The sequence below is a fragment of the Somniosus microcephalus genome, chromosome 6 (genome assembly GCF_052327205.1).
Source record: "Somniosus microcephalus isolate GS21.2 chromosome 6, FLI_Smic_1.0, whole genome shotgun sequence".
Taxonomy (NCBI): domain Eukaryota; kingdom Metazoa; phylum Chordata; class Chondrichthyes; order Squaliformes; family Somniosidae; genus Somniosus; species Somniosus microcephalus.
In genome coordinates this window covers 58,446,497-58,468,898 of record NC_140992.1, presented here as the reverse complement: position 1 = coordinate 58,468,898, position 22,402 = coordinate 58,446,497, and the positions used below count along the sequence as shown (strand labels likewise).

General features: G+C 41.3%; 1 long non-coding RNA gene across 1 annotated transcript; it reads right to left on the bottom strand.

The window, feature by feature from the left end:
- Positions 1 to 273: 273 nt before the first annotated feature.
- Positions 274 to 10,623, bottom strand: LOC147115742 (uncharacterized). Its single transcript, XR_015078588.1, has 3 exons — positions 10,294 to 10,623; positions 9,523 to 9,671; positions 274 to 797 (listed from the first exon to the last, which is right to left on the bottom strand). It is a non-coding gene; the product is annotated as an uncharacterized LOC147115742 (long non-coding RNA).
- Between the last annotated feature and the right edge of the window lie 11,779 nt (positions 10,624 to 22,402).

Below are 22,402 nucleotides of genomic sequence, written 5' to 3'. Positions count from 1 at the left end.
GCCATGATCTAATTGAATGGAGGAACAGCCTTGAGAGGCTGAATGGCCTACTCCTGTTCCTATGTCCCTATTGTCATAAACTACTGGTATTGCACTGTCTAGTTTGTTCAAACTGCTAATATAGTTACATATTTATTATATTTACATTGGCAAATATTAGCAAATGGGAGCTGAATAAACACATCATTTGTCTCCATCTTGATGTTCTAAATGGCCTTATTATTTAAAATACGACTGTTTAGAAACCTACATTTTTGGTGGGTTTGCTAAAGTCAGAGGTGCCACGGTGAATCACAGATTTCACTTTCCTGCCATTGTAATTCACGGTGATGTGGAAAGTGGAAACAGCATCAGCCTGGAAGGCTGGTAGTGGCCACAATTTAACAAGCTGAAACCTTTCCAAAATGATGGGAGACCTTCAGTTCGTCAGGACGGGGCTGTCACTTTCACTCTACTGCTGGTAAAACCACTCTGCACCTTCAATGGGCAGTTCAGTCAGCAAGAGGGCAAACTGCTGAAAGTACAGAGCTATGTTTGGAAGTAGTTCTGTGCTATGAACCAGGGAGACAAATACTTGATCATTGTCTTTCAAAATATAGTGCTCTGATTTTTTTATTTTAAAAATTCTGCTCATTCAAATTCATTTGATGATCATCTGGTTTGATTGAAGATGTCCTCACACGCTGCTTTAACATGTGATATGGTACCAATCAATCATGCCTCCAGCAAAACATCGATAGCAAGGGAGAGTTATCTCAGCTGTGGATTTTTTGAGTTGAGGCGGAATCTTTTGAAAGCTGCAATGAGTCAGAAAAACAAAGTTATGACTAAAACTATGATTGAATAGTATTAATGTAATATACTGCTTCTGCAGTTTATTGAAGAACTAAAGATTGTAGTCTCATCATTTTTTTTGACCTGGTTATCCTCAACTTCTCAGCACAGTACAGGCAGGCAGCCAATATTATTTTTATAGCCCACATATGACCCCAACTCCAAACCTTTGGCTCATTCTTACTACTTAAATGCTAACTTTGCACAAAGTGCAATATGCAATTTCCATTAAATTTGAAAAATTTACACATAGACCTTTTGGTATTATTCCCTCTGTGAATTCACGTTAACTGCCAAGATTATATTAAACACAAAAAACCTGCTATCATCAGATAAAGAACACACTGGGAGATATCAGAATGCTTTGTAGTGTACTGTGAAACTACATCTTTTATTTGCTATATTTTCTAGAGATTATTTCCTTTCTCACTTTTGATTGAGGGGTTCCCCATTAATGATGCTGTTACTACAGCCAATACTTCCTACTGATGCCTTTTTATATATGTGTGTGTGTGTGTGTGTGTGTGTATCGGCAGGTATTCAGTTACACCTGGCAAAAACATGTGATATTGAGTTTGTCGCCTCACCAGAACTAATTCAGAAATAAACTGTCCAGTGCCATATGCACGAATATATGTAACCCTCCAGAAAAGTTCATTAGTTCAGATCATTTGACCATTTCTAGGAACAGAAGAACATAGGAACAGAAGTAGGCCATTTTGGCCCCTCACGCCTGTTCTGCCATTCAATGAGATCATAGTTGATCTGTGACCTAACTCCATATACCCGCTTTTGCCCCATATCCCTTAATACCTTTGGTTAACAAAAAGCTATCCATCACAGATTTAAAATTAATAATTGATCTAGCATCAATTGTCGTTTGCGGAAGAGAGTTCCAAATTTCTACCACCCTTTGTGTGTAGAAGTGTTTCCTAATTTCACTCATGAAAAGTCTGGCTCTAATTTTTAGACTATGCCCCCAAGTCCTAGACTCCCCAACCAGCGGAAATAGTTTCTCTCTATCTACCCTATCTGTTCCCCTTAATATTTTGAAAACTTCGATCAGATAACCCTTTAACCTTCTAAATTCTAGGGAATACAACCCTAATTTGTGTAACCTCTCCTCGTAATTTAACCCTTGGAGTCCGGGTGTCATTCTGGTAAACCTACGCTGCACTCCCTCCAAGGCCAATATATCCTTCCTAAGGTGTGGTGCACAGAACTGCTCACAGTACTCCAGGTGTGGTCTAACCAGGGCTTCTGTCAAAAAGCTGTTTTGGTTATATTAATTGAAATGAATCATTGGCAAAGTAGTATCCTCATGTGCCTCATAATTGCTGCACCTCTAGTTTAACTATAAAATGATTTCTTCCCAACATATTATTTCACATTGATGAGAACTATTTTAATGGAACTTGAGATGAATGTATGTAGTTTAGCTTATAGCAAAAACTGCTTACATCTGAAGCGATCTTAAAACGTATGTTTTAAGTAGGTCGAATACATTACTTTTTTTGATGAAAGGTCAGAGAACATGAAAGTGAAGCTATCTCCTGAAAACCCATTTCTTCAGGTTTTGCAGCGATCAAAAGAACCTTAATAATCTGCAATTTGCTTAATGCAGAAAGAAAATGCTGTGCCACATCAAACCTTACTTTACACTGTGCTTCCTGAAAGACGGAAGCCTGTCCTGCAGACTTGGAGATAACATATATGCTGTCACATAACTGTAAAATACTTTTCATATTTACTTCAAAGACCTACATTTGTTGGCTGGGGGAGGGGGTGGAAATCACAGCGCAAAAGTTGTTCTTAAAAATCAACTGAACAAGTTAGTGCTCATGTTCCATTCACAATAGGTCAGAAATAGCTATTGCTTCATCTCCAAATTATTTGGCGCAGATTTAGCCACTGATTATTAATTACTCTATTCTAAACATATAACATATGTAACCGTTCAAATAAATTTTAAAAATCAATTAATTTTAGACATTTTGATGACACTTTATTGGCAAATATCTCTTGGTTTATATACAAAAGTGCTTGCACACCCTTCGATTTAATGCTTATGTTTCTAAGGTAACTTTCCAACAGCAGTGCAGCTGCTCACAGCTCAGACAAAGAGACCAGTGTTTCCGTGTTAATTGGTACAACGCTTTGGCTGTGAGGTTGTTCACTTTTGCTTCATTAAATTACATCGCAGGTATGGTCCCTATTAATGAATGATTATGGTTCAGCGAACTTTCACAAAAAGTTTTTTCACGCTAGAGTTTGTGTAATATGGTTTGGATTCAAACACAAAAGGGCCACAACATATCTATCAGATTTAATTTGTTGCTGCTTCTTTTCATTTATCAAGGAGTGGCTGTGAATATGGTGCCATGCCTGACAACATATCACAGAAAAGATTGTGTTTAGTCACGATGCTTGTACTTGTGAAATACAAGTGGGTGGTCTGTTGCAACAGGTTTTTATGCTCTCACTACCGACTTAAATTTACGATGCTGTGTAATAATTTGGAATTATGGCCTCAAGATGGATTGAATTGCAGACAATCATTCTACAAACACTGTCTATTCCAAATAAGCAGCACAAGGGAAGTTTTTATTGAAATAATATATTTTGCTAATCACTTAAAATAATTGAATATCATATCATGCACTTTGAGAACAAAATGCCTTTGTTTTTGCTTCCTTGTATGGGCTGTGTTTTTACTGCCACCCTCCTTTAATGTTTCAGGTCACCTGTCACCTGTTGTGTAACAAAAGTAGACTTATGCTCAAAGTCAATGATACGATCTTATACTATGTTTCAGAAGAGAGCTGATAACACATGTAGCAGAAAGATGGAATGTGTGAAAAGCACCCGCAGTAAATAGGAACCTTTTTGGCTCATTTTGTCGATGGTTAAGAGCTGATATTCCCTCTCAGCATTGACAACTTAGCCTGCTCATTCAGTGTGTCCTGGCCTGTCATTTTAAGAAACTAGATATTGGGCTGCTTGCCTCGCTGGAAGTGGCATAGTCTAAAAATTAGAGCCAGACTTTTCATGAGTGAAATTAGGAAACACTTCTACACACAAAGGGTGGTAGAAATTTGGAACTCTCTTCCGCAAACGACAATTGATGCTAGATCAATTATTAATTTTAAATCTGTGATGGATAGCTTTTTGTTAACCAAAGGTATTAAGGGATATGGGGCAAAAGCGGGTATATGGAGTTAGGTCACAGATCAACTATGATCTCATTGAATGGCAGAACAGGCGTGAGGGGCCAAAATGGCCTACTTCTGTTCCTATGTTCTTCTGTTCCTAGAAATGGTCAAATGATCTGAACTAATGAACTTTTCTGGAGGGTTACATATATTCGTGCATATGGCACTGGACAGTTTATTTCTGAATTAGTTCTGGTGAGGCGACAAACTCAATATCACATGTTTTTGCCAGGTGTAACTGAATACCTGCCGATACACACACACACACATATATAAAAAGGCATCAGTAGGAAGTATTGGCTGTAGTAACAGCATCATTAATGGGGAACCCCTCAATCAAAAGTGAGAAAGGAAATAATCTCTAGAAATGGAGAGCGAAGAAATTGACTCAGAGACTAAGGTCCTGAATTTAAACAAGGGGAATTATGATGCCATGAGACGGGAACTGAGTAGGTCTGATTGGACAACGTTCCTGAGAGGACTGGAGGTAGATAAACAATGGCAAACATTTAAAGATAGAATGACAAAATTGCAAAAATTGTTTATACCAATCTGGCATAAAAGGAAATCTAAAAAGGTGACTCAACCGTGGATAACAGGGGAAATTAGAGACAGCATAAAATCCAAAGATAGGGCGTATAAAATAGCCAAAAAAAGCGCCAGAGCGGGAGATTGGGAACAGTTTAAGATAGAGCAAAGGAGGGCAAAGGGCATGATCAAGAGGGGCAAAATAGCTTACGAAAACAAGCTGGCGGAAAATATAAAAACTAACTCCAAAAGCTTTTATAAATATATCAAAAGGAAAAGACTGGTGAAAACCAAAGTTGGTCCATTGCAGTCAGATACGGGGGAATATATAATGGGAAATAAGGAAATGGCAGATCAACTAAATGCATACTTTGGGTCAGTCTTTACGAAGGAAGACACAAAAAACCTCCCTGGGATATCGGGAAAAATAGGGACATTGGCAAAGGAGGAACTGACGCAAATCAATATCTCTAAGGATATGGTGTTAAGGAAGCTAAAGGGATTGAAGGTGGACAAATCCCCAGGGCCTGATAACATGCATCCTAGGGTACTGAAGGAGGTGGCCCTAGAGATAGCGGATGCACTAAGGATGATTTTTCAGAATTCATTAGACTCGGGAACAGTGCCGATGGATTGGAGGGTAGCTAACGTTACCCCACTATTCAAAAAGTGGGGTAGGGAAAAAGCAGGTAATTACAGACCTGTAAGCCTTACATCAGTTGTGGGCAAAATGCTGGAGTCCATCATTAGGGATGAAATAGCGGAGCACTTAGCAAATGGGGACAGGATAGGACAGAGTCAACATGGATTTACAAAGGGTAAATCGTGCTTGACTAATCTATTGGAATTTTTTGAGGGAGTAACTGGTAGAATAGATGGGGGAGAGCCAGTAGATGTGGTGTACCTGGACTTCCAAAAGGCCTTCGATAAGGTCCCACATAAAAGATTAGCATGGAAAATTGAGGCTCATGGGATAAAGGGGAAAGTTTTGGCGTGGATAGGGAACTGGCTGTCAGATAGAAAACAGAGAGTTGGAATAAACGGCTCATTTTCTGAATGGCAGGCAGTAACAAGTGGGGTACCACAGGGATCTGTCCTGGGCCCCCAGCTGTTCACAATTTACATTAATGACCTGGATCAGGGAGTCGGATGCAGCATTTCCAAATTTGCAGACGACACTAAACTAGGAGGTGGGGTGGGCTCAGAGGAAGAGACCAGGAAGCTCCAGAGCGATTTGGACAGACTGGGCGATTGGGCGGATAAATGGCAGATGCACTATAATGTGGACAAGTGCGAAGTTATCCACCTTGGGTGCAGGAACGGGAGGGCAAATTATTATTTAAATGGCAATAGATTGGGAGAGGGGGAAGTACAGAGAGACCTGGGTGTTCTTGTACACCAGTCACTGAAGGCGAGCATGCAGGTGCAACAGGCGGTCAAGAAGGCAAACGGTATGCTGGCCTTCATAGCAAAAGGGTTAGAATACAGGAACAGGGATACCTTGCTGCAGCTGTACAGGGCACTGGTGAGACCACACCTCGAGTACTGTGTACAGTTTTGGTCGCCTCATCTGAGGAAGGATGTTCTTGCCATGGAGGGGGTGCAGCGGCGATTCACCAGGCTGATACCAGGAATGGCGGGAATGACCTATGAGGAGAGACTATGTAGTTTAGGGATGTACACACTGGAGTTTAGAAGATTGAGAGGGGACCTCATAGAAGTGTATAAAATTCTGACAGGTCTAGACAGACTGGATGCAGAAGGAATGTTTCCCTTGGCGGGTGAGAACAGAACTAGAGGACATAATTTAAGGATAAGGGCTAAACCATTTAGGACAGAGATGAGGGGGAATTTCTTCACTCAGAGAGTGGTGAACCTGTGGAACTCATTGCCACAGAGGGCAGTGTACGCCAGCTCATTAAATATATTTAAGAGGGAATTAGATATATTTCTACGGGCAAAAGGGGTTAAGGGTTACGGAGAGAAGGCGGGGACGGGATACTGAATTAAAGGATCAGCCATGATCTCATTAAATGGCGGAGCAGGCACGAAGGGCCGAATGGCCTACTCCTGCTCCTATCTTCTATGTATCTATGTATCTATGTAAGGGCGGTGGATGGTGGGGGGGTAGGGGACGGCGGGGGGTGCAGGAGTGGCAATGGGGCTGTTGGTGATAGGGATACCGTGGAGTTGGGGAAGCTCTTCCTGGCATCACAGGAACATTATTTAAACATTTTTTTTAATGACCTTTTGGTGACGGCTGCTGCGGGATATAACTGCTGGAGAAGGCCCGGCTCCTGCTCCACTCTATGATGTCCAATTTCTCGGAGGAAGCCTAAAACAGGTATTAGCCCTCTCATTTACATATGCAAGGGGCTTATTGCCTGTTTTAGGTGACAGCCAGGAGCGCCTGAAAAATGGTTCGACCAGTTTCGGTTTGGATGTCTTTCAGGTGCCTTTTGGGCGTGGGATGTTAGTCCCCAAAAATGTGCATAAAATGGATGGAACAAGGTCTAATTTCTAGGTCCAGGGCTGGAAACTTGGGCACTTTTTCCCCTCCTTTTTCTACCCAAGCACTGGAACCAATTGAAACACCTGATTGTACTCTGGCTGAGATCAGCTAACTCAGCACAGACTGAATCTGGGAAGTTCTTTATGGCTCAGCTACTCTGCAACTTGTGCACTGCCTACTCCTCCCTGTCCCAGTCTCATTCCTGTAACCACACTCTTGAACTTTTTCTCTCTCCCCACCCAACTTTTCAATTCATCAGCTTTTAATCCAATTGTCTTCCTTGCTCCACTTCCCTCACTGCTCGAGGTGCTAGATGCTGTTCTGATCAGTGTTGCAGTGAACTCTCCGGTTTTGTTTCACTGAATTTGCTGACCTTCACATTCCTCCCAACATTCCAGGACTTTGGGTCTGTGGCATTTTTTACTTTTGTTCCATTTTCCAACAATCTTCAGGCTCTTAATACACAAATGTTGCCTCACCTCATCCCTACTTGCTGATTTCCCTTCCCTTTTCTTTTACAATGATCAACGTTGATGTTTTGCACTAGGGCCTTATCCTTTCACCCTGATTTTTTTTTAAGGTGTGCCTGAGAGCTACCTTGAGCAAAGCAGCCAAAATTGCTGAAGGTTAATTTGCTAAAATACTTCTTTATGCAAAGCAAGAAACAAGGATGTGTCTGAGTAATTCAATGTTTGTAAATCACAATCATTTTAATACATGCCATTTCAGCCTTTTCATACAGTACTAAGAAAAGATGATTTGCAAAGATTTGGAATGACTAAGCTTTGAGAGGTATACTGAAAACTCCCCAGCAAAGTCCCCTTACAGACTGTCAACCAACGAAAGCTGTATTTGGCTTCCTATAACAGTCTAGTTCCCATGATATTTATATTGTATTATTCTTGGATGTAAATGGTCGAGATTTGCATCATGTGCACAGCTGCAGTCTTATTACCTCACTTATATAGAGTCTTGAATATATTACAGTACCAGTGTGTTGGAAAATTGTAGAAATAATGAGCATGATTGATTGTTGAGGGAAATGGAAGTAATAACCAAAATACAGTAAATGGTAATTGTACTGAATTGATGGTAATAATCAAATATGTCGTAGTTCTTATACAGTTGATTTATAATACATTAACGAAGTTGAAGTTAAAATTGTGCTTCTGGGAGGTATAAATGCTGAGGGTAATTCAGATTTTTGACTGGGACCACCTAAAGGTTTGATGACATGGATTCTGAAAACAAAATGTGCTTGTGCAAGAATATAAAGTGGTCAGAGAGCATCCCTTACCCACTGGGGACTGTCCTGGGATTCAATCCTCTCTCTAGCCAGGAAATCTATGGTCAATGCAAGTGCTTACACTGGAAGGAATTGTGCATATGGGGGCTGGAAAATTACACGTTTTGAACTCGCTAGTTTTCTGCCTGGTGAGGTGGAGCTTGAAAGCCCTGAACTGCTTCCTTGTCAGTGGTGTGGATTCTTGCACTGAATGTGTGATATTTACATTAACAATTCAGACCTGCTACTGAATACTGCCTAATGGGGGAAGGTGCAATTTGGTTGTTTTCATGCACTACATATGCAGTGCGCTGATCTAAGGGATCAAACATGTCAAAGGATGAAGTTGAAAGAGACCTTGAAGTTTTAGTGGAGTCAACGCTCAATATGTTCAATCAATGCACAGCAGCAAACAAAGCCAATTAAATGTTGAACTAGGTAGCCAAACCATAGAATACGTGTCATAGGAAATCACGATTAAACTGTACAATGTTCTAGTCAGGTCATACCTTGAGCACTGTATCTAGTTCTGGTCGCTGAGCAACAAGGGAGACATTCAAATGCTAAAGGCTGTGTAGAGAAGAACCATGAAATTGATCCCTAGTGTCAGGGTCTGAGTTACAAAGGAAGATTGAAGAGACTTGTTGGGTTTTTCAGCCTGGAAAGGAGATATCTGAGAGGTGATCTTATGGAGTTACAAAAGATAGTAAAAAGTATGGAAAAGTTTCATCCGGAATACTATTTTAAATTAAACTGTGGGAGAAGGACAAGACTGGCTCTTGGACAGTCATGGGTGCTGGATGGAAGAGTAGTGTGGAAGTGCTGCTATTTCTGTGACAGAGCGTCACCTTCTCTGGCCACATCCATTCCACCCCTTCTTGCCACTCTATCCAAGGGCATCTGCAGGTTCTACTTGGGTAACTGCTGGACTCCTCCATGCTAGTCACCATTTGTTGGCAGCTTCTGGACAGCTGCACCATTGACCCCATAATTCTTACAAAGCATCTTTCCCTTAAAACCTGGGTCATAGAGATCTGGTTCCTTGTCTTCAATAGCAGGAAAAACAAATGACCTCTCCTTCTGGCAATGGGCAACCTGCTTCTCTTCCTCCACTTGCTCCTGCTTTTGTCCACCCATGTTCTGTGACTCACCACTTGTGCTGCCCATCTAAAGCTTCCAGAACGGACGACTCTGAGTTTGTGGGCGGGTAAGTAATGGGCTGCCATGTATGTGGTTACTTCTCCTGGGCTGTTTTTAGTGAAGTCCCAGAAAGGGCTAGCTCTTGAAGCCTGAGGAGATCCTGCAAAGACACAAAAAGGAGAGAGTGACAAAAAGGAACTTAGAATAGTCATACTAATGTGGCATACACAAGCATTTTGGATGTTTTCAATGCTCCTGGAAAGATTGTGTGACAGTCCTTCTGATTGCATGTTTTGGAAGGAGTGTTGGGATACTATCCCCTTACTGGGATTTGTCCTCCTGATTCTCCATCTCTCACAAGTTACAGGACTTAGAATGAGATGGCCCACTCCTCAAAGATGATAAGGCCTCTTATGGAGACTTTCCCTCCTCCTTTTGCTTGCTTACTCCAGGAGAAAAATGAAACATGGATGAAGGTTATAACTTACTGAGAAGTAACCCTGAAGAAGCCCATATCAGAAGGGAGGCTGGTAAGAGAGGAAAGTATTTCATACAGATAAGGATACACATGCAGATATGGAGACATTCAGGTTTGGGAGTTTCTAGCAGTAGGCACACTTGTACTGTGAGAATGAGTGGTGATAAAAATAAATTTAGAGGAGTGAAGACAGGAGGCTTTCAGGTCACATGCAAAAGAAGAGATTGTAAAGGACAGAATATATTAAGGTTCTCTCAGCAAACCCTTTCACTTTAGTGAGGAGCATAGCTGGCCAGTGCCCTACCTTACCCCTCCTGACGAGGTCAGTGAACTTCTTTCGGTACTGTATCCATGTGTATTGAACAGTAAAGCTGGAGTTCAGTTCTTCTGGTATTTTCTGCCACGCATTGTGTCTAGTTGTTTTTGATACATTTTTGCCTGATGCAGGGTACAGCACTGTCCTCTGCCTCTCCACATCGTGCAGCACCAGCACTGTACTCACCTCGTCAAGCCACAGGCCCTTTGTCTGCCTCTTATTGTTGGCATCCTATCCAGTTAGAGAAGCAGAAAAACAGTATCAGGGGATTGAACTTGGGAAAAGCAGCAAGAGAACATACATACCAGGGCTGACTTCAGTCACTAATGCATTTTAAACTAAACATTCAGCTAGCTTCAAATTTGTAGACTTTAAAAACTATCAAAAGCAGTCAAAACAGTGACTCACCTTCCTGAAAGAACATCAGGGCCACTCAAAAACAATTGGTTTACTGCACTGCCTTACTCCCATGTCCTCTGTTTCTATTCCCCTTTAATCAGCTGCATGCATCCAAACTGTCTGTCACCTGGGTGGCCTGCTCCAATTATGCACCTCCATGCGCGCACAGAGTCAGCTCTCTCCATTCAAATGAGCACCTGCAGGAAATCAGGTAGTCCAGTTCTCTCCAGGGCATAGTGCCCTTCCAGGGTGCACACATTGCTCCTGGACAGTATTTGAGGGATTGCCTTCTCGGTCGTTCTTTTCAAACCGCTTTATTGATTAGGTGGGTGATTTTCTTTAGACTGAATTCAATTGATCTAGAGGATGAAGTAATTGTTGAAATAGTATCGTTTTGTATTGAGCAGAACTGTACTTCCCATTCATCCTAAACCTCCCAACATGGACATTTACCCTTGTAGTACTTTAACTAATACATTGGTTTCATCAGTAAAAGCAGCCCCATCAACTGCTTTAATTGCCATTGTAAATGCAGTAAACTAGGCATCCATCCAGGCAATAAAGTCAAGGCACCTCCGGGTAGGTTTTGGTGGTCATGTAATGTTAATTCTTGCTGAATTTGGCAAGTCTGTTTTGCTTGATCCAACCACTCATTATATTATTCCCACTATCTTCTATCCACAATCGGTGGAGGGGGATTGGCTCTACCAATTTGTATATTGCATTTGTTATATGCACATAATGATGCAACATGTGTTTTCACAAAAAAAATGATAGCCCTGAAGAGTCAGCAGAGCAAAAACAGCAACTTCATTCAGTCCCCAACATAAATTTGATTGTTGAGACTGGATTAAGGCACCAAGGGGTAGATTTTCATTCCACTGATTTCAATAGAATGAAAATCAAGCAGCTTCTACAACGGGTGGTCAATCCGTTCTGCCAGATTACTGCCCAGGTGGTGAAGAAAGGAAAAACTACTCCCAGGACTCTCTATAGAGCAGGTATAAATGAGTTGCTGTCTTAGGTAAGTGGGTTTTTGAGTGCAAATACTGACCAGCAGATCCAAGTGCAGCTATAATGGGTAATCTATGTTTATCCTTCCCTGAAAGTGGAATACCGTGAACAGCACTTTCAAAGTCCTTTACCTTGAAGTCAGGTACAGAACTGATGAAACTTTTAACAGTTCAAGTTGGGAGAGTCAAATGTTGGGAAATTGAAGACTTGAGCCTTCAACTTCTGGATTCCAAGACAAATGGTTTTACCATTGTGCAGATTATAGCTGTGATTTATGCCTTTGTTTGAATATTGTATGTCCATAAACTAAAGTATACCTAAACAATTACCTACTTTGTAATCGCCACTGATGGGGAATTTCTGGGAGTCTGCCTGTAGGGTTTTTCTTAAGTCGTTGACATGCTGTGTATATTGAACTTTTAATGGTTAAACAAAGTACTGGCGATTTGATAACTTTTTCATATTCTATTTTTTTTGTCAGTCATGCAGAGTAAAACTTGTCAATGAATTTAGAATAATGGACATTGATTTACTCATTTTATAATATATAGAATTCTATGTGTAAAAATTTGTATACCAAAAAAAAGCAGGTCTCTTACCCAGGTCCACCTCATCCTTTTGAAAGACATCAAACAAAGTAATAAAATTTAATTGGGTTTATCCTGACACAAATCTGCTTTTCTTCTACTCTGTTTATAAACAGCAGTAACTTTTATCAAGGCTTTATATGTTCAAGGAGGTAATGATGCTATCAATCCAAAGTTTTAGAACTTCTGCATTGTGTTTATGAGGAGGTTTTATTACAATAATGTATGAATTAAACTGAGGATGTGGTTAAATCTATCTAGAGATCAGTATTACAACGTGTCCAGGTGACAGAAAATACTGAGCAGGTGGTAGAACATAAAGTTTAATATTTTAATATTAAGCAAGAAAGAATCAATTTTGTTACAGCACACATCTCATTGGAATTAAATGCTGAGCTGGATTATATTTTTCCCTCAGGAATGAAAGGCAGAGATGGATCAAGCCCCTAGGAGTAAATAGTGCAGTAAATAAGCAGGGAAGATGGGCTTGAGTGTGTTCACAGTAAGAGGCTGGGAAAATGTATTTATTTTGGTATATTTTTACTATGTAAATTGCATTAAGTATACACAAAAGTATAGTTTCCTACACCTAATTTACAATGGGGCTCTGTTGGTGAGATCAAATACAGGCCACTTCACTTAAGCAAGTCTGATAAGAGCAAGTTTGGTTCTACTTAAGAGCCAGTGTGACACAAGTATGAATTTTTCCTGTTTATGTCCATGGCACTATGTTTCTGATAAGAGCAAGCAAACACTTATAATTCTCCAGCTGCCTGTATCTCAGTGGTTTAAGGTCACCTTGAATAATTCTGTAGTGGAGTCTGTAGTATTACCCACACATTAATGATTCATAATCATACAAGCCTTTGAATGTGTTACTAGTTCATTTATAAAAGGCAAGAAATACTTTTTGTGATCTTCAATCAGCACGTTGAATCTTGCCATGCCTCGAATTTTCCACAGCGTCTGTCAGCTAAAATCTAGCTTACACTGAGGCCTGGGGTGCCCGTGCTAAGCATTTGAACTGGCTGTGCTCACAAATTTGCCATGTTCTGTGGGCAGCTTTCCGAGTCAGGAGGTTTCCCAAACAGTATTTGCTGATGTTGCAGCCCTTCTGTCTATCACTCTTTTTTGCCTTTGTCTACCTGCTGTGCTTTCTGCTACCAATGGCTAAAAGTATTTAAAAAAATTAAACTCTATGAATGTACAAATGCCTGTACATCTGCAGATATTGTTTTAATAATTGAAATTCTTTCAGCTCATTCCTCAGTGGATGAGCACATTCTTATACTGCAGAAATATGCACCTGAATGATGCGCCTCTCTTGAGCGATGTCTGACTTCAGAATGGGAAAGTGGAGCATTGGGACACCATAGTCTGTTTCTATTGTGTTGCCTCCAATTTCACTTCACTTTCATATCAAGATGACTTTGAAATACATTACATTTGCAAAGTCCTGGGTTTGAATCATCAGTAAGAGCACAATATAAAGTCTCCTTCAATTAAAAGAATATTTTTTGCTTTTATAAACTACTTTACTGAGAAACAGATGACCACTATATAACAAGTTTGGGTTAATTAACACCAGGAAAAGCCAAGATTACTGGACTGGTCTCTGTAGCATAAGACTCTTATGATGTTTGTTTCACCAGTTGTATTAAAATTGAGTGCTCTGTTTTCTTTTTCATAGGATGACTCTAGACAGATGATTTAAGTATTTAAAGCTGCAGGAGCCCACAGTTTAATCTGTATGATTTGTGTCCTCCTGCTGCTAGCTTTTACCTTCGCTCTTTGTCTCCAGTTGTGGCTCTGAAGATGGTATAAGCACACACACCACTTGTTTCTGAAAAGACTTCTCACTGGTATAACTTCAATACAATCTAAATGGATGCTGTGAGGAGATCCGATTGTTACAGAAATGGTCTTACCTAGCTCCCAGCATTAGATGCAGATGTTTCTGTTGAGCTTTAAAACTTGACATTTTTTTGACCTTTGACAAGTGACTTAATAAGCAAAGAACTTCATTGGAAATAGTCCGAAAAGCACATGATTGCTACAGCCAAGGCTGTGCCATAAATATGTTCCTATAATGTAGGCAATTTCAGTTGAGAGTTGGGTCTTTAGTTGGAAAGTTCCATTTGCTCTTTAGGAGAATGGTACTGAAAACAATGGCCCAGAAATTCGGGTCGGGGGCTTCCCGTGGGTGCAAGCCCCCGACCTGCATTTACCTAGCGCGCCGGCCGTTGAGCTGTGGGCCCCTGTGGAATTCCGATCCTGGGCCTGCTCCGGCTGCCGGCGCGCAGTGCTTACGTATCCCAGGGGCGCAATTAGTTCGATGCGTCCCCTGGGATCACGTGGGCCATGGGGAGCCAATTGGAGCAGGGAATGCTCCATTCATAAGTTTGACAGGAAGAGCTGTCAAAACTTATCAATACTACGGCCCCAAAACATCACTAAATCTTCAAATAAACTTTAAAAAAACATCACATTTTTAAAATAAACTATAAATTACACGAAATAACTATTTTAAACAATAATTTAAATTTTTGAAAAAATAATTTTATTTTCTAACGGGGCTAAAAATAAATTTACCTTGCTTTAAAGTATTTAGAAATAATAAACCTGTGGAAAAAATGTTTTAATTTTAATTAATTCACCACTTACCTTGTAAAAAGCAAGCCTTACGCCTGCTTTTTAAATGTAAATTCTGGAGACTTACCCTCCCGGGAAAACCTGTTTTAAAAAAAAAAAAAAAGTTCGATGCACATGCACAGCCTCTCCTGCGCACACGTTCGAACTCTGAACCCCGTCGTTCAGGGGAACGGAAGTGCCGGTTTTCTACGCATGCGCAGTGCATGCAGGAAACCGGCACTTCCATTGGGCCTACGGGTGAGTACCCCGTGTGTACTCACCCATGGAGACCTGAAGTTCTGGGCCAATAGCAGCAGCAACAGCAGTTCATATCACATTTTATTATTTACCGCTGAATATATACAATGGCATGGAAAAGGCAACCAATGCAGAGCAATCTTAGCCTGTTGCTTGAAGGTTGGGAACAATTGGATGTTCAACAATAAGTTGTAAACTGGTGTTAACACTTTGCTGCCTCTACATTAATCAACCCTACAAAGTCAGTAACATCTGAGGACAGGTACTACAGTTGGGAGAGCTGTCCCATAGACTCTTCTTCTTAGGCAGTCCCTCGGAACCGAGGATGACTTGCTTCCACATTAAAAATGAGTTCTCAGGTGACTGCCTGGAGTGGAGCTAATTTACAGAACAAACGGGAAACTGTTCAACGTCCGTCGCCTCCAGTCCAGATCCAAGGTCGTCCCATAGATTAATCTAACAAAAGCCTGACATATTTATACTCACAGAATCATACCTATCAGCCAACATCCCAGGAACCTCCAGCACCATCAATGCGTATGCCTGTCCCACTGGCAGGACAGACACGTCACCACAGGTGGTGGCACAGTGGTATATTGTCAAGGGAGAATAGTCCTGGGAATCCTCAACTTTGATTCCAGGCCTCATGAAGACTCATGGCTTCAGGTCAAACATGGGTAAGGAAAGCTCCTGATTACCACCTACCACTCTCCCTCAGTTGATGAATCAGGATTTCTCCATGTTGAACACCTCTTAGAGGAAGCACTGAGGATAGCAAGGGCACTCAGGGTCTTCAATGTCCATCACCAAGAGTACCACCACTGACCGAACTGGTAAAGTCCTGAAGGACATAGCTGCCAGACTGGGCTTGTGGCAGGTGGTGCGAGAACCAGCACAAAGGATAACCACTTGATCTCGTTCTCACCAATCTACCTGTTGCAGATGCATCTGTGCATGATGGTATTAGTAGGAGTGACCACCGCACAGTCCCTTTGGAGTCCAAGTCCTGTCTTTACTCCATCATGTCATGTGGCACTACCACCATGCTAAGTGGGATAGATTAAGAACAGATGTAGCAGCTCAAAACTGGGCAGCCAGGAGGCACTGTGGGCCAACAGCAGCAGCAGAATTGTATTCCACCACAGTCTGTAAGCTCATGGCCCGACATATCCCTCACTCCTCCATCAAGCCAGACGACTAAGCCTGGTTCAATGAGGAGTGTAGAAGAGCATGCCAGGAGCAGCACCAGATGTACCTGAAAACGTTAACTGCATGGCTGCTCCATTCCCGTCGGCTGGGGTGGGTTAAATTCGCCCCACCGTATAGAACGAATCACTAACAAAGTTGGTAGTCCATTCAATCTAAAATCCTGAAATGAACTTGCTTCAATGAAAGATTGAGATGCACCAGTATGCATTCAAACTTCATTTTCTAGTATTTCATTGGAGTGAAGCACTTTCAAACAGCCTGAGGTCATGAAAAGAGATATTTTAATGCACACTTTTTTTTTTCTTTACTAATGAACAAGCTCCTAAATTATTGGTCAACAAGAGATGTGTAGGATATAACTGCTACATTATGTACTTTGTCCTGATGAGGTTGAAGATTGAGCTTATTCCTCACTTCATTCTTCCCTCCTTCTCCTTGATCTAGTGATAATGTTGCATTGTAAATTGGTGAGGCCTAAAGCATGAAGTGAAGCCAAGTGGAACAGCTTCTTTGGAATAAGAAAGACTACAGTGTTTCTCATTATCTTGCCTACATTTAGTTTTGTTTTCAACAGACTCCATTTGAGGACTGCAGTAATAGGCCTTTTGCACTGTAAAGCACTTGACCTAGAAACAGACAGTTGGTTCATGTGATGCCGTAATTCAAAGCGCTTTGTGCGAACACATGTTTTGCGAGGTCAAGTTCTGGTCATGTATACTGTCTGTGTTCTAGCTCCAATAATTTCAAACATCAAGTCTCATTCCTTGTCGTTCATGGCTAAAGTGCTCAGGCTAACAATCTGTGATCCTCATAGTGACCTGAATATTTCTTAAGCTTGTCTCTCAAGCACTGAATAATTTTTAAAAAATATTTGAAAGTTCATCTTATGGGGAATTGGTTAAAACTTAAGGGCCTAGAAATTCATTAAGGCGCTGCCAGCTTTGCGCCCAGTTAATGCCTAAAGGGTGATTTTGCGCCAAAAATGAGTTTGCGCAGATATTCAGCGCAGCGGTATTGGCGGCGGTAGCAGTTAGCGCTGCGCCGGCACCGATGACGTCATCGGTGTGCGCAGTGCCCCGGTTCCGCCCCGAAACCGCGCCCATCCCCATATTTAGTTGCGGCCGCCTCCTCCGAAGCGGCCGCAAACAGCAACCAGAAAATGGGGCCGTCCTGCTGCCTTAGTGGGGCGCTTTAAAGCGGAAGGTGCGGCCGGCCGCTTTTGCGGTGGCCGTCTGCCCGCACCTCCTTCCCCGGCCTCCTCCACCCGCCCCCCCCCGCGGCATTGCCAGCTGCTTTCCGCGAGCCCGGCACTTCTCCATGGTGCCGGGCTCATTTGCCGGCACTTTCCAGCGGCGATCTCCCCGTTACAGGCAGCTCCCCCTTAAGAGGAGGAGGCCTGCAGTACCGCAGCCTGCCGCTGCACAGCGCCTGGCGCAGTGGCGCCAAGAGCGCTCATATTCAGTGTCAGCGCACCAAGCGGAGGCGGGCACACCCTGGTATAGCGCCCGCTTCCGAATTGGGGCGCTAACAATGAATATCTGACGATCGCTATAGGCTTCCCGCCCAGCGCTAACTTTTGGGCGCTAGCCAGCTGGCGGGGCCAAAGTGAATTTCTAGGCCAAGGATTTTTCAAGGACCTTCTCAAGGGCAATTAAGGATGGGCAATAAATGCTGGCCTTGCCAGTGACGCCCACATCCCTTGAATTAATGTTTTTTTTAAATTCTGTTTTGTCCACAGCTTCAACATAGTTGTCAACTCCTTTTGTGCACTGAATTTTTAAACTATTTCTGGAGGAATTCAATACAATCAAATATAAGGCCATATTTTTCTTTCTTTCTTGGAAAGTGGGAGAAATTGCTCTTATTGTAATACATGGCATTTTATCAAAGTCCTGAAAATATGTGCTTTTACTTTGTGTGAGAATGAGGTTTTGTTCACAGTGAAAAAATCGCAGCCTATCATAGATAACTGGTAATCATGATTTTTTGTACATTTCTTAAGCAGCTAATAAGGCAATTGGCCATCATAAATATCAAAATTAATTAATAAAGCAGTATAGCACCCAACATTTGTATAAAATGATTCAAGAAAAATTGATTAAAAACACAATTTAGCCTCTAAACTCTGGGCACACTGATAGTTGTTGTCATGAAGAAAGTGAGCAGATTTTTGATGGGAGAGCCTGTGGGAGAGAATTTAACTCCCGGCATGTTTCTGCTGGCAGGAGGGATGTGTCTCATTACAGCCCCATGCCGCCGGTGAGCTGCACGCCCTGAATGGGCAGCCTGCTGCAGCTTGCTACTTCCAGGCCAGCACAATATCGGGCAGCTCTGATACTGAGCCGGCCGGTAGCCAGGTAGGTCTGGTGGGGGGAACCACAGTATTCTTGTGGAGCCCAGAAAAGAGCACACCTGCTCCTCCTGGCCCCACAAAAATGCTTCTGCACTTACCTTTTTGGGCCTTTTCTGTTTTACCGCCTAGTACAACTGGTCAGAATGTGTATGGAGGAGCCAGGATTGTCCCTTGTGTTAATCATTGTGGGCGGACTGTCTTTGGAGGCAATGCCTGCAATGACTTCTATGTGATGGCATCAAACCACCAGTAATATGAGTGTGAATTGGCTGCTCCTGTGTTTCTCTGAGTGTCATTGCTGTACGACATGCTCTGACAAGGCCCACTGATCTCTCTAAATGTTCAACAATGGGAAATACATAAATTGTGGTTGTTCCCCATGCAATTTGGAGTTGACCATAACTGCTTGGTGCAAACTATCCATACCACCTCCTGCTGCTGAGTGTAAGGCAGCCAGCGATTGATTTTATGATCCATGTATCATAATATCCTTTAATGGAGAGCAGGTGTCTAAAGGTTTGAATCATCAAACAATTCAGGAGGTAAATACAGCATCTGGGATCGCTATCGTGCAGCATTTTGCCTTTTGATCAACCTCACAACTTCCATCTTTTCATAACCAGAGATCCAAGCTTCAACATGTGATCTGTCATTCATATCACCAGATATTCATCACGAGGTGTGTTTATCTTTGCTCATGTCTACTTCAAGTGTAGGTAGTGATGGTTGGTGCTCTGAACTTCTGCTGCTGTTAAATGCTGCAATCCTACTTGATTCTCTTTTCTCAGTGCAGAGAGCAGAGGAAACATTATGAGTACTTAATACAATACCCAAATGGCTAAGTATGCTTATCATTACATAAACTATCAAGCACTTGTGCACAACCATTATGTATGGTGCAAATATATCGCCATTATGGTACATCCCGCTTGTTCTATACACTTACCCTTCCACTTGTCTTGCCCCTGCTCTGCCCAGCAGTTCCCATACCTGCTGAGAATAGGAGAGAATTTCATTTTATGCCTACAAAAGGCTCCAAAGATGTAAGTGAACAATTATATCAGTTGTGGATGATACAAAGATATGTGTGGGTGTAATGAGCTTAGATGAGAAAAGTAGATTACAGGCCGATCTAGATGTGATGGGGGAATGGGCACTTATCTGGCAGATGTCCTTTACTCTAGATAAACATGTGGTTATGCACATGGGTAGGGACAATGCCAAGCATGTCTACATCATGCAGGGTTGCATGCTCAAGGTTGCTGGACAGGATCAGGACCTGGGTGTTATAGTGTATGGATCTTAGAAGGTCCATGTCCAATGCTGTGAGGCTATTATAAAAGCAAATAGATTGTTGGGCTGTATTGCCAGAACAATGAAATACAAATCAAGAAATACTATACTGTCTTTTACTAGGTTCATGGAATTTCTAGTGTCAGTTCTAGTGCCAGAAAGAAGTAGCTCTTCCAAATTCTATTCCATGCATGTCCTTAATTCCCATATCTGTCCTTTGTTGTCGTGTTACAGTAACATTTTTGCCTTATCTTCAGAGTTATTTTCATGTTATGACACTTCTTCCAGACCTCTTTCTGGATCCTCACAGCATTGAATGCTGATTTTATCTGGTCTGTTACATGTGCCATGATATTTTTCTCAGTTGGAGATGGTAATGGTCTACCCTGCAGTTCCAAAAAGTAAATTTGTTTTCTCTATCAAACCATCTGCTATCATGTCCATGTCTGTCAGTAAATCAGGTTTCTCCATAGTTCACTGCTGGCTGAATGAACTTTTCATCATTATAATGATTAAATGAGTCATTAGCTGCTTGAAAAGTGTGAAAGGAGCATTATTATAGATATATTATGATGGACTAGTTCTTGCTATACACCTTAACTAATTCATGTTTCACTAAATCAACGGCAGAAAAATTGCTGCTAGCTGCTATTTTAATTGATGACTGTTAAAATCTACAAAAGTAGGGTAAGGAGGAAAATAGGTAGGAGCTAAAGAAACTTCATTTTTAGTGGGTGAGATTGGTCTGTGTACTTGCAGCTTGTGTACTTGCAGCTTGGAGTGACGTGGGGGAATGGAAAGAACAATCAGTGAGCCAGAGCCAAAGGGATGGAAAGCTTGGGTGAGCAGAAAAGGTATGGACACTGTGCATTACGAATCTTGATCTCTGCAGCAAAAAGATAAATATCTTTAAACCAGGTGATAATGTTTGAACAATGCAATTTTTTATAGGAAGTGCATCTTTATCTCCTGTATGTATGTATTATTTAATCATGGTACTCTGATCCTCCAAAGTCACTGATTAAAGCTAAAATGTCTTTCTAAAATGCCCTACTTGCTAATTTCTGGTTGATTTCATACAAAACTTAGACACATGGGGGATTATGGTAGCTTTCACTTTGAAGTCAATACATCTTTATCACACATCAAAGCTGGTTCACTTCAGGCCAATGCTTGGAAAAGTCAATATGGGATGTTTTGATTTGTTTAAATGCACTAAAGATACAGCAACGTGAAAAGCATGTTAATATATCTTCCTTATCCTTATAATACAGTGAACCTTGCAGCTGACCCAATTTAAATTTGTTACAAAGTGTTATGATCCTGCATTTACAACAAAGCTTGCTGCTGTGAAACTGTGTTTTCACATGTACGACTCACCCTGATTGTTCAACCTCAGAGAAGAGGATACAGATTTGATGGGTTGGGATTTAATTGACCTGCAAATCAAAATCAGTGCCAATTCTGGCACCCATCTATGTGATAAATACAGTTAATAGTGTATTACATTTGTATATTACTAGTGGTTGAGCACTTGGGTTCCAATGATCATTGTACTGTTGGATTTAACATTGTGATAAAGCTTAAGACTAAAAATAACACAGACATGCAAGATTTTAGAAGAGGCCTAAAGAGGATTAACTGAGAGGCAGCATTAGAAAATAAAACAGAAGGAAAATGGATTTTTAAAATGCTGCTTTATAGGATGCAAAATGAAAGTACATCCTTGTGTGAAAAAGGAAGAAAAATAATGAGATCAAACCAATTGTGGTTGAAACAGAAGTTAAAAATAACCTAAAAGGCTGTGATGAGAGAGAAAGAGTCAAAAAGTAATGAGGAATGGGAGTAGTGCAAAAATCAATCGGGGAATAGCTAAAATAAGTATTACAAGATGGAAGAGGGTTGATTTTATATAGCAGCAAGAGGGATCAAAGGTTTTACTCTCTCTGTAAATTAGAGTGTTAATAACTAGACAAGTCCCCTTAAGGCATATGTTTAGTGACTACACTTCAAAAATACTTCATTGGCTGTAAAGCACTTTGGGAAGTCCAGAGGTCATGAAAGACGCTATATAAATGCAAGTCTTTATTAGAAATATTATGGAGCGAGAGAAAATGGCTAATTTATTCAATGAAATATTTAGACAATTTTTCAAGACTGAAGATTGTGGGTGGATTCCAGTCAAATTGGGTCAAGAAGTCAACAAATATAGAGATTAGCAAAACATATGTTATGGTAAAATCTAAATGTCTAGAGAATAGCTGGAGCAGATGCAATACATCCAGGAATCCTTAAGGCAATCAGCGAGGAAATAGGCAAGACTTTTGTTAACGGATCTCCTGATCGTCCACTG